Here is a 12500-nt window from a genome sequence, read left to right as displayed (position 1 = left end):
CAGCCAGCGCGGCAACTGGTGTCACCTTCCCTCCCACGTAGCAGCCGTGCCCGAGTAGGTAAGGCATTAATCCGGACTCGCAGGCATGAGATGTAGTCGCGGCCGGTTACAAACTGCCGCGTATTGGAGACCCAGCAGTGCTGCCCTGGTGTTCGGGCAGACTCATGTAGCGCAGCGCCGTCGACCGACGAGTGCAGGCGGTCGGCCCAACACCGGCCCAACTGGTAACTGGACTTTATAACTTCCCCCTGCCATTGCAGGGCGTGGTCCAGTTGGTGAATTTCTCGCTGGATTAAGTCCTGGGAAGAATCGTCCGCTGCCGCACCCATTCCCTGCATCTTCGCCAATCTTCTCCTACGAAGAAGAGGGCCCAGCCAGCGGGCTGCAGGCACCCCCAAGCCCCCATGAGAGATGGGGGCGTGGAAGTAACCGACCGGCGTATCTGCTGGCAGGTGCAGCCAAGATCGAACAGCTGCACGAACACAGACGTCAAGGGAAGAGAGGGCCCCAAGACGAGTCCTCCCCAGGGCGAGGCCATGGAAAATACCCGGGAGGATAACAGAGCGAAGGGCAAAAAGCCGCTGCTGAGGTTTGAGTGGTGCACGCTTGATGATGTCCATCTGCTTCTCGACCTCCCGCCGGGGATGGAAAAGACTGCGTCCGCACGTGGAAAATTGCAGGCCTAGATACTTGAAAGTATCTCCCATCGCCAGTGCTGGGATGTTGTTCCCCCCAGCACGAAAGATGACAGTCTCGTCGACCTTGGTTTTCTTCTCCCGGCCTGATGAGACAAGGGCGAGAGAAAAACACTTCCGTGGGTTGACCTCGAGCCCGAGATCCCCCAGGGCCGACGTGGCGATGGTGAGAAGTTCCTGCAATCCATCACGAGTCTCGGCGAACAGCAGGAGGTCATCGGCGAATGCAGCCGCATTTATCCGCCGTCCAAGAATGCGTGCACCAATATGAGCAGGCAGACGAGACAAGAGAATGTCAATGGACATGTTGAAGAGGATAGGAGACAGCGGGTCACCCTGCCGAACACCCCTCGAAGGCCGCACTAGATCTGACGACTTCCCATCCGCGCAGATAACCGTCGATCCCGCCTCATAGCATCCCTGGATGTAGTCAACGAACTCGACCGGCAAACCATGGGCCCTTAGCACCGGGCCAAGGGCAGCATGGGCAAGCGAGTCGAAGGCCTTTGACACATCCAGAGATGCCAAGTACAGCGAGCCGGCAGCTCGGCACGCCTGAGTCATCGCCAGATCCAGAAGAAAGGTGTTGTGAAGCATCCCATCCTGAGGGATGAAAGCCCGCTGGCGATCGTCCAACACACAGTAGCGCATCAGGCGGCCAACCAGGACCTTGTGAAAGGCTCTGGTCAGCACCGAGCACACTGTGATCGGACGAAAGTCAGCAGGGGATGCTGCGGCGGTCTTCTTGGGCAGCAGGGTTGTTCTGGCCTGAAGGAGTCGGGAAGGAAGGGAACGGGAAAGGAGGAGGAAATTAAGGATCTTGAGGAGAACCTCCCGGGGAAGGCGACGCAGTTGTGTCGGCGTGAGGCCGTCAGGACCTGCAGCAGAATTGCGAGGTGGGAGAGCAGCGGTGGCTTCTTCTGCAGAAATGGGAGCCCAGAGGTCACGGAAGGGCACCCTCTTCGAGAATGGCAGCAGCTCATCGGACAGACCCTCCCCACGCGGAGGTCGAGACCTGACACGTGGTGGAGAGAAGAGGTCTGTCCAAAACTCAATCAGCCCTGGGATGGATGGTGGCTGATGCAAGAGTGTGCCATCGAGAAGTCCGTTGATACAGCGTGCTCCGTTCTTCTTGAAAGCACGCTGGACCACCGCATACTCCCATCTCCTGCGTGCACGCTTCCGCTCTGGGGGCTGTTGGGTCCGCACACTCGCAGCTTGGTGGACGGCTGGCTCCCTGCTGCCTACTTCATCAAGAACAGACAGCAACATAGCCTGGATTGTTTCACGGCTAGTGGTGGGACCCAGAGCCACGAGATCATCAAGCGAGCGGAATCGGCGGTCTGATTGGGGGAGTTCTACTAGAAATGACCAGATGGCTAAGTCAACATCTTCCCCTCGAGGTGGAGACTGTGGCAAAGAATGACTGACTGCAGGCTCGCTAGGAGGAGGACCCTGAAGGCCGCGATCCTTGCCAGCGAGCTCGGTGACAAACTTCGCCACCATGTCTTTGTAGGGCTGCGCTCTACGCTGACATTTAATTGATTCCAGCGTACGCTCGGGGAAGGCCTTTGCAAGTTCCTGGTTTAAAAATCTGCAACCCTGGGTGGCAAGAGTCGCTTCTGCATGGGCCAAACGCAGGAGCTCTTCTTGGGACCACCTGGCCTTCTTCCTCTCGGTCTTGATCTCAGCATTAACAGCAGTCGGATGGGCGCGACGCCGATGGACACCAAGTCCGGTCTTGGTGGAGAAGGACCGCATACAATCAGGGCAGATGGCGGGGAGCAGCGCTCGACCCGCACCGGTTGGCTGGTTGGCTGGCTCATCAGCTGGCACAGGCGCTCCAGCGGGAGGCCTGGTACCACGTTTGCTTCTATTAGTTGCACCAGCTGTAACAAAGGCAGGGGGGGAGGTAACCCCCAAGCCCGAAAAGCACCCTGCTCTGTCGGTCGGGATACTGGAAAGGTACACCTACGCGGAACCTTTCGCAGCACCCTCACGACTCCCGCCACTTGAAGGCCAGAGCTAGGATTTCCCACCGAGAGGCTAATTGAACCATCATCCACCCGACATCACAAGGATGCTGAGGGGTGAATCGAGAGGGTCCATATATTACGCATCAGGTGGGCTTTGGGAGTCATAGTTTACCCGCGCTTGCTTGAATTTCTTCACGTTGACATTCAGAGCACTGGGCAGAAATCACATTGCGTCAACACCCGCTAGGGCCATCGCAATGCTTTGTTTTAATTAGACAGTCGGATTCCCCCAGTCCGTGCCAGTTCTGAGTTGATCATCATGCTATGACGGCCCCCATCAACATCGGATTTCTCCTAGGGCTTAGGATCGACTGACTCGTGTGCAACGGCTGTTCACACGAAACCCTTCTCCGCGTCAGCCCTCCAGGGCCTCGCTGGAGTATTTGCTACTACCACCAAGATCTGCACCGACGGCGGCTCCAGGCAGGCTCACGCCCAGACCCTTCTGCGCCCACCGCCGCGACCCTCCTACTCGTCAGGGCTTCGCGGCCGGCCGCAAGGACCGGCCATGACTGCCAGACTGACGGCCGAGTATAGGCACGACGCTTCAGCGCCATCCATTTTCAGGGCTAGTTGCTTCGGCAGGTGAGTTGTTACACACTCCTTAGCGGATTCCGACTTCCATGGCCACCGTCCTGCTGTCTTAAGCAACCAACGCCTTTCATGGTTTCCCATGAGCGTCGATTCGGGCGCCTTAACTCGGCGTTTGGTTCATCCCACAGCGCCAGTTCTGCTTACCAAAAGTGGCCCACTTGGCACTCCGATCCGAGTCGTTTGCTCGCGGCTTCAGCATATCAAGCAAGCCGGAGATCTCACCCATTTAAAGTTTGAGAATAGGTTGAGGTCGTTTCGGCCCCAAGGCCTCTAATCATTCGCTTTACCGGATGAGACTCGTACGAGCACCAGCTATCCTGAGGGAAACTTCGGAGGGAACCAGCTACTAGATGGTTCGATTAGTCTTTCGCCCCTATACCCAGCTCCGACGATCGATTTGCATGTCAGAATCGCTACGGACCTCCATCAGGGTTTCCCCTGACTTCGTCCTGGCCAGGCATAGTTCACCATCTTCGGGGCCCAACGTGTACGCTCTAGGTGCGCCTCACCTCGCAATGAGGACGAGACGCCCCGGGAGTGCGGAGGCCGCCGCCCCGTGAAGGGCGGGGAAGCCCCATCCTCCCTCGGCCCGCGCAAGGCGAGACCTTCACTTTCATTACGCCTTTAGGTTTCGTACAGCCCAATGACTCGCGCACATGTTAGACTCCTTGGTCCGTGTTTCAAGACGGGTCGTGAAATTGTCCAAAGCTGAAGCGCCGCTGACGGGAGCGATTATTCCGCCCGAGAGCATCCCGAGCCAACAGCGGCGCGGGTCCGGGGCCGGGCCAGGTAGGTCCGTCATCCGGGAAGAACCGCGCGCGCTTGCCGGGAGCCCGAGCGCCCAAAGGGGCGAATCGACTCCTCCAGATATACCGCCGGGCAGCCAGCCAGGACACCGGGGCTCTGCCCAACAGACGCGAACCGAGGCCCGCGGAAGGACAGGCTGCGCACCCGGGCCGTAGGCCGGCACCCAGCGGGTCGCGACGTCCTACTAGGGGAGAAGTGCGGCCCACCGCACACCGGAACGGCCCCACCCCGCGGCGAGTGGAAAGGCAACCGGACACGACCCCGCCGCGGATTGCTCCGCGCGGGCGGCCGGCCCCATCTGCCGAGGGCGGAGGCCTGTGGCCGGATGGGCGTGAATCTCACCCGTTCGACCTTTCGGACTTCTCACGTTTACCCCAGAACGGTTTCACGTACTTTTGAACTCTCTCTTCAAAGTTCTTTTCAACTTTCCCTCACGGTACTTGTTCGCTATCGGTCTCGTGGTCATATTTAGTCTCAGATGGAGTTTACCACCCACTTGGAGCTGCACTCTCAAGCAACCCGACTCGAAGGAGAGGTCCCGCCGACGCTCGCACCGGCCGCTACGGGCCTGGCACCCTCTACGGGCCGTGGCCTCATTCAAGTTGGACTTGGGCTCGGCGCGAGGCGTCGGGGTAGTGGACCCTCCCAAACACCACATGCCACGACAGGCGGCAGCCTGCGGGGTTCGGTGCTGGACTCTTCCCTGTTCGCTCGCCGCTACTGGGGGAATCCTTGTTAGTTTCTTTTCCTCCGCTTAGTAATATGCTTAAATTCAGCGGGTAGTCTCGCCTGCTCTGAGGTCGTTGTACGAGGTGTCGCACGCCACACCGCCAGCCGGCTGTGCACGCTACCGAGTAAGTACCGGTATGCGAACCGCCAGGCGACGGGCGCGCATCGCACGTTTCAGGAGGCGCGGCCGGCCCCACAGGCGGCCGCGACGCTCCCAGGTCTGCGAAGCGGGGCAAACGCCGCGCGCTTCAGTATACGTAGCCGACCCTCAGCCAGACGTGGCCCGGGAACGGAATCCATGGACCGCAATGTGCGTTCGAAACGTCGATGTTCATGTGTCCTGCAGTTCACATGTCGACGCGCAATTTGCTGCGTTCTTCATCGACCCACGAGCCGAGTGATCCACCGTCCTGGGTGATCTTTTCTTAGTTTCCACTGTCTCTTTCAAGACAGTTGCATAGGCGGGACGTAGGCGTGTGGCGGCCCCTGTTCAAGCGTTCTGTGTCCAACGGCCTCACGGCCGATGGGCGTCGTACGGCTCCACACCGGAGCGGACAGGCAGTCGGGCGAAAGTCATTCAAAACCGGCGCCAGGCGCCAGGTGCCGCAGGCCAGCCGCTCCAGCGCTTCAGCGCTCGTACCACACAACATTGGCGTTAGTTTTGAGAAGCACGCGTGGTTCCGCACGCGGCGCACGGCTACTGCGAGCCGTACAGGTAGCGTGTTGCGCGACACGACACGCACATCGAACGACATGCAGTCTAGTCGGTAATGATCCTTCCGCAGGTTCACCTACGGAAACCTTGTTACGACTTTTACTTCCTCTAAATGATCAAGTTTGGTCATCTTTCCGGTAGCATCGGCAACGACAGAGTCAATGCCGCGTACCAGTCCGAAGACCTCACTAAATCATTCAATCGGTAGTAGCGACGGGCGGTGTGTACAAAGGGCAGGGACGTAATCAACGCGAGCTTATGACTCGCGCTTACTGGGAATTCCTCGTTCATGGGGAACAATTGCAAGCCCCAATCCCTAGCACGAAGGAGGTTCAGCGGGTTACCCCGACCTTTCGGCCTAGGAAGACACGCTGATTCCTTCAGTGTAGCGCGCGTGCGGCCCAGAACATCTAAGGGCATCACAGACCTGTTATTGCTCAATCTCGTGCGGCTAGAAGCCGCCTGTCCCTCTAAGAAGAAAAGTAATCGCTGACAGCACGAAGGATGTCACGCGACTAGTTAGCAGGCTAGAGTCTCGTTCGTTATCGGAATTAACCAGACAAATCGCTCCACCAACTAAGAACGGCCATGCACCACCACCCACCGAATCAAGAAAGAGCTATCAATCTGTCAATCCTTCCGGTGTCCGGGCCTGGTGAGGTTTCCCGTGTTGAGTCAAATTAAGCCGCAGGCTCCACTCCTGGTGGTGCCCTTCCGTCAATTCCTTTAAGTTTCAGCTTTGCAACCATACTTCCCCCGGAACCCAAAAGCTTTGGTTTCCCGGAGGCTGCCCGCCGAGTCATCGGAGGAACTGCGGCGGATCGCTGGCTGGCATCGTTTATGGTTAGAACTAGGGCGGTATCTGATCGCCTTCGAACCTCTAACTTTCGTTCTTGATTAATGAAAACATACTTGGCAAATGCTTTCGCTTCTGTTCGTCTTGCGACGATCCAAGAATTTCACCTCTAACGTCGCAATACGAATGCCCCCGCCTGTCCCTATTAATCATTACCTCGGGTTCCGAAAACCAACAAAATAGAACCGAGGTCCTATTCCATTATTCCATGCACACAGTATTCAGGCGGGCTTGCCTGCTTTAAGCACTCTAATTTGTTCAAAGTAAACGTGCCGGCCCACCGAGACACTCACTCAAGAGCACCCTGGTAGGATTGCAACGGGGTCCGCCTCGGGACGCACGAGCACGCACGAGGCGCGTCGCACGCCTTCGGCTCGCCCCACCGGCAGGACGTCCCACGATACATGCCAGTTAAACACCGACGGGCGGTGAACCAACAGCGTGGGACACAAATCCAACTACGAGCTTTTTAACCGCAACAACTTTAATATACGCTATTGGAGCTGGAATTACCGCGGCTGCTGGCACCAGACTTGCCCTCCAATAGATACTCGTTAAAGGATTTAAAGTGTACTCATTCCGATTACGGGGCCTCGGATGAGTCCCGTATCGTTATTTTTCGTCACTACCTCCCCGTGCCGGGAGTGGGTAATTTGCGCGCCTGCTGCCTTCCTTGGATGTGGTAGCCGTTTCTCAGGCTCCCTCTCCGGAATCGAACCCTGATTCCCCGTTACCCGTTACAACCATGGTAGGCGCAGAACCTACCATCGACAGTTGATAAGGCAGACATTTGAAAGATGCGTCGCCGGTACGAGGACCGTGCGATCAGCCCAAAGTTATTCAGAGTCACCAAGGCAAACGGACCGGACGAGCCGACCGATTGGTTTTGATCTAATAAAAGCGTCCCTTCCATCTCTGGTCGGGACTCTGTTTGCATGTATTAGCTCTAGAATTACCACAGTTATCCAAGTAACGTGGGTACGATCTAAGGAACCATAACTGATTTAATGAGCCATTCGCGGTTTCACCTTAATGCGGCTTGTACTGAGACATGCATGGCTTAATCTTTGAGACAAGCATATGACTACTGGCAGGATCAACCAGGGAGCTGCGTCAACTAGAGCTGAGCAGCCGGCCGCCCGGGAGTGTGTCCCGGGGGCCCGCGCGAACACGCAAGCGTCCGCTCAATTATTCTGCAAACAGGAGGAGGCTGAGCTCCCCTGCACAATACACCTCGAAACCCTCTCAGGTCCCGGCGGCGCGCAGCGCCGTCCTAAGTACTTGGTCGGGTTCGAGAGAGGCGCAATCGCCCGGAGTTTGGCGAGTAGACGCTTTAGGTGCGACCACCCGTGCTCCCAACTGAGCTTGCCGCTGCCGACAGAGGCCCGGGAGCGTGCTGTCGTGGCATTGCCGGCGGGAGACAACACGCGCCACCTACGGTGACCGGCAGCTCCAACGCCAGCGCCACAGAAGGACAAAAGCCCCACTTGGGTGCCGAAGCGAACTCTCCCAGCACAGCGCACGCGCCAACACGTCCGCACAGCTGCGATACAAACCACCTGCGAGAACCGCAGAGGCGACCGAGCAGCAGACGGCGTCGCGGCGCCGAGCGCCGGGCGGCGGCGCATCCTCAGCGCACACAGTCCTCAATCGGACCAGCACACTGCAGATGTCCACCGCGCTTCGCACCGGGCCCGCGAGGACCTACTTTGGCCGCACGGCGCCGCGTGCAGGGTGCGCCGGCGCGCAGCTGCGCCGCCTGCCGCCTCCGTCGGCCGGCGCGCCTGCCACTGGCCGCCCCCACCAGCCGGCTGTAGCGCGTGCGCCCACGCACCGCGCGGCCAGCACGCCGGGAGGCCCCCCCTCACCGGCCGGGGACGGTCCCACCCAGCCACCGCCGCGTATCGCTTCACACCCAGATGCCATTCACGTTCGTGGGCATGGTGGGTATCGCTGGAACAACCGGTTGGTAGCTCAACCGATCGTCGCCATCACTGATTCACCTCTAGCGAGAACAACCGCACCACAACGGTTTACCAGTTGTTCATTTGCATAACGTCACCAGCAAACGTAGGCGTCCATCGCCATTTGCAAATTCAACGATTGTTGCATGCCTGTGTCAGGTGTCACGACACACTATGTCTGCCCACATACACGCAACAACATGTGCACGCTTCGCGAACACGTGGAAGGTGGCCCCCGTACGTATGCGATGTCCATTGCGCGAACGACTGTCAACCGGCCTCTGTCGCATGTCGCAGATGTGGAACGCAGTGCACCATGCTATCACGGTGTGTGAGAAGAGACGACTACGTCTGACAACACGCGCCACTACATCAACAGACGGCTCATGCTGATCGCCATCCAGGGCATACCACACTGCAATCCAGCTCTTATAGGGAGACGACACGTAGCTGAGTGCACAACATTTGGACCGCATGGTTCGCCGTTGTTGGCGCAGTCGTTGTACGGTCACATGTACCACGATGTATCATTCAGTACATGAGGACCAATGTGCAGTACAGTGTGTGATTTGGACGTACAACATCAGCGGACAGTTGACACAGGCCGTACCACAGCGTAGGCTAAGTGCTTCGCACATGCGAATGCCAATGAACAACTGCAAATGCCAATGAACAACTGCAAAGGGCATTGAGCATGTACGTCCTGCTGCCATCCACATTACAGTGTATAGCTGCAAGGTGTTTAACATGAAGCGATACACTGGGGACCGGGCAGTGCGAGTAGCAAACTATATTGCGGGGGTTGCAGTTAGGCAACACTACACTAATTTAACGCGTCGTATGACAATTACAGAGCAGGTTAAGGCCCAACGTGTGTTGGGTTAAGGCCCAACGTGTGTTGGGTTAAGGCCCAACGTGTGTTGGGTTAAGGCCCAACGTGTGTTGGGTTAAGGCCCAACGTGTGTTGGGTTAAGGCCCAACGTGTGTTGGGTTAAGGCCCAACGTGTGTTGGGTTAAGGCCCAACGTGTGTTGGGTTAAGGCCCAACGTGTGTTGGGTTAAGGCCCAACGTGTGTTGGGTTAAGGCCCAACGTGTGTTGGGTTAAGGCCCAACGTGTGTTGGGTTACGTTAAGGGGCAATGTGGGTTACGTTAAGGGGCAATGTGGGTTACGTTAAGGGGCAATGTGGGTTACGTTACGGCGCAATATAGGTTACGTTACGGCGCAATATAGGTTACGTTAAGGCGCAATATCGGTTACGTTAAGGCGCAATACAGGTTACGTTAAGGCGCAATACAGGTTACGTTAAGGCGCAATACAGGTTACGTTAAGGCGCAATACAGGTTACGTTAAGGCGCAATACAGGTTACGTTAAGGCGCAATACAGGTTACGTTAAGGCGCAATACAGGTTACGTTAAGGCGCAATACAGGTTACGTTAAGGCGCAATACAGGTTACGTTAAGGCGCAATGCAGGTTACGTTAAGGCGCAATGCAGGTTACGTTAAGGCGCAATACAGGTTACGTTAAGGCGCAATACAGGTTACGTTAAGGCGCAATACAGGTTACGTTAAGGCGCAATACAGGTTACGTTAAGGCGCAATACAGGTTACGTTAAGGCGCAATACAGGTTACGTTAAGGCGCAATACAGGTTACGTTAAGGCGCAATACAGGTTACGTTAAGGCGCAATACAGGTTACGTTAAGGCGCAATACAGGTTACGTTAAGGCGCAATACAGGTTACGTTAAGGCGCAATACAGGTTACGTTAAGGCGCAATACAGGTTACGTTAAGGCGCAATACAGGTTACGTTAAGGCGCAATACAGGTTACGTTAAGGCGCAATACAGGTTACGTTAAGGCGCAATACAGGTTACGTTAAGGCGCAATACAGGTTACGTTAAGGCGCAATACAGGTTACGTTAAGGCGCAATACAGGTTACGTTAAGGCGCAATACAGGTTAGGTTAAGGCGCAATACAGGTTAGGTTAAGGCGCAATACAGGTTAGGTTAAGGTACGACATAGGTTAGGTTAAGGTACGACATAGGTTAGGTTAAGGTACGACATAGGTTAGGTTAAGGTACGACATAGGTTAGGTTAAGGTACGACATAGGTTAGGTTAAGGTACGACATAGGTTAGGTTAAGGTACGACATAGGTTAGGTTAAGGTACGACATAGGTTAGGTTAAGGTACGACATAGGTTAGGTTAAGGTACGACATAGGTTAGGTTAAGGTACGACATAGGTTAGGTTAAGGTACGACATAGGTTAGGTTAAGGTACGACATAGGTTAGGTTAAGGTACGACATAGGTTAGGTTAAGGTACGACATAGGTTAGGTTAAGGTACGACATAGGTTAGGTTAAGGTACGACATAGGTTAGGTTAAGGTACGACATAGGTTAGGTTAAGGTACGACATAGGTTAGGTTAAGGTACGACATAGGTTAGGTTAAGGTACGACATAGGTTAGGTTAAGGTACGACATAGGTTAGGTTAAGGTACGACATAGGTTAGGTTAAGGTACGACATAGGTTAGGTTAAGGTACGACATAGGTTAGGTTAAGGTACGACATAGGTTAGGTTAAGGTACGACATAGGTTAGGTTAAGGTACGACATAGGTTAGGTTAAGGTACGACATAGGTTAGGTTAAGGTACGACATAGGTTAGGTTAAGGTACGACATAGGTTAGGTTAAGGTACGACATAGGTTAGGTTAAGGTACGACATAGGTTAGGTTAAGGTACGACATAGGTTAGGTTACGGTACGACATAGGTTAGGTTACGGTACGACATAGGTTAGGTTACGGTACGACATAGGTTAGGTTACGGTACGACATAGGTTAGGTTACGGTACGACATAGGTTAGGTTACGGTACGACATAGGTTAGGTTACGGTACGACATAGGTTAGGTTACGGTACGACATAGGTTAGGTTACGGTACGACATAGGTTAGGTTACGGTACGATATAGGTTAGGTTACGGTACGATATAGGTTAGGTTAAGGTACACATTGTTGTAAGGAAAGGTTTAATGGGGGGCGGGGCGGGGCGGCCGGTTTGTTGATTGTGATTATAGTAAGTGGATGCCTGCGGCATCATCTGATTTGCCACGTCAGGATGCACCTTTGGCTCATGACAGGCGGCGCTCTCATTCCATGCTTGTGGCAGACCTGTGTCTTTCATTCCTGCCATTGTTTGTGTGCTGTGAGAGGAGGCAGTATTGTGATGTTGGGTGCACCCCTGTGTAGGACATGTGTGGGTGTTGGTGGCTTGGCTGAGCAATGGTGGTTGTCGGGTGGGTGGGATATTCTGTTTTCTGAGTGGACCTCCCAGTCTGGTTATGACAGTGTGGATTGTCTAATGTGGCGGAGAGGATGCACTGGGTGTTGTTCCATGCTGGTGCTTACATATTGTCTGTGTGCGTGTTACAGGCAGAGAGTAGTGCGTGATAAGGGTGTGTGGCTGACGTGTGGTTGTGATTGTGAGCAGAGTCTTTCAGCATGTATACGGACAGTTGTATACATTATCTGTATTCTGATGGCTCTATCTATTACTAATCAGCGCCGTGTATACGTTTAATCCGGTTCCAGTCGAAACTGTTGTATCTCTGTACATTAGTGACACGGCGAGCCCGCTATGTAGTTACTCGTCTCGGCAGCTTCCACCGGTGTATGGCAAATGATTATAAGGAATCAGTCTAGTCGTCAATACCGATGGTGTGACGTCACATGTCTGGGGTGGGGGACGCTGCGCCCTTCCGGTGGGTCATGGCCTAGAAAGACTCTTCCCACGCAGGGGGGCGTGGACTGTCATTGACTCTTCCAGGTAATATACTTGCCGTACGTTCTTGCGACTGCGAGTGCAACGCTCACCGGTACCGACATGGATGGAGCGCCTCCTAGCTGACCGCTCAGCATCGGCATTCGTACAGAGAGCAACGCGGTCGCGTCTCTAGCTCGTAACTGGTACAGCCCGCAGCTCATGTATAGGGACAGCGGGAATGTCGCATATTGGAGATAACTCTTCATGAAACGCATGTTATAGGGGTGGATTGCACATTGCGACTGCGGGAAAAGTCCGCCGTTCATCCGCTGGAGTTGCGAGT

The 12500-nt window shown here is 55.3% G+C and overlaps 2 non-coding genes and 1 pseudogene across 2 annotated transcripts; all 3 read right to left on the bottom strand.

The window, feature by feature from the left end:
• The window catches only part of LOC124571606, a 6982-nt pseudogene extending 2047 nt beyond the window's left edge, over positions 1 to 4935 (bottom strand).
• Positions 4936 to 5123: 188 nt separating this feature from the next.
• LOC124571611 lies at positions 5124 to 5278 on the bottom strand. Its single transcript, XR_006971931.1, has one exon. It is a non-coding gene; the product is annotated as a 5.8S ribosomal RNA (ribosomal RNA).
• Positions 5279 to 5629: 351 nt separating this feature from the next.
• LOC124571637 lies at positions 5630 to 7539 on the bottom strand. Its single transcript, XR_006971955.1, has one exon. It is a non-coding gene; the product is annotated as a small subunit ribosomal RNA (ribosomal RNA).
• Positions 7540 to 12500: the final 4961 nt, after the last annotated feature.

This window comes from Schistocerca americana, unplaced genomic scaffold (assembly GCF_021461395.2).
Source record: "Schistocerca americana isolate TAMUIC-IGC-003095 unplaced genomic scaffold, iqSchAmer2.1 HiC_scaffold_177, whole genome shotgun sequence".
Lineage (NCBI taxonomy): Eukaryota > Metazoa > Arthropoda > Insecta > Orthoptera > Acrididae > Schistocerca > Schistocerca americana.
Note: the sequence above shows the minus strand (reverse complement) of the source record. Positions and strands in the feature narration are given on the sequence as shown.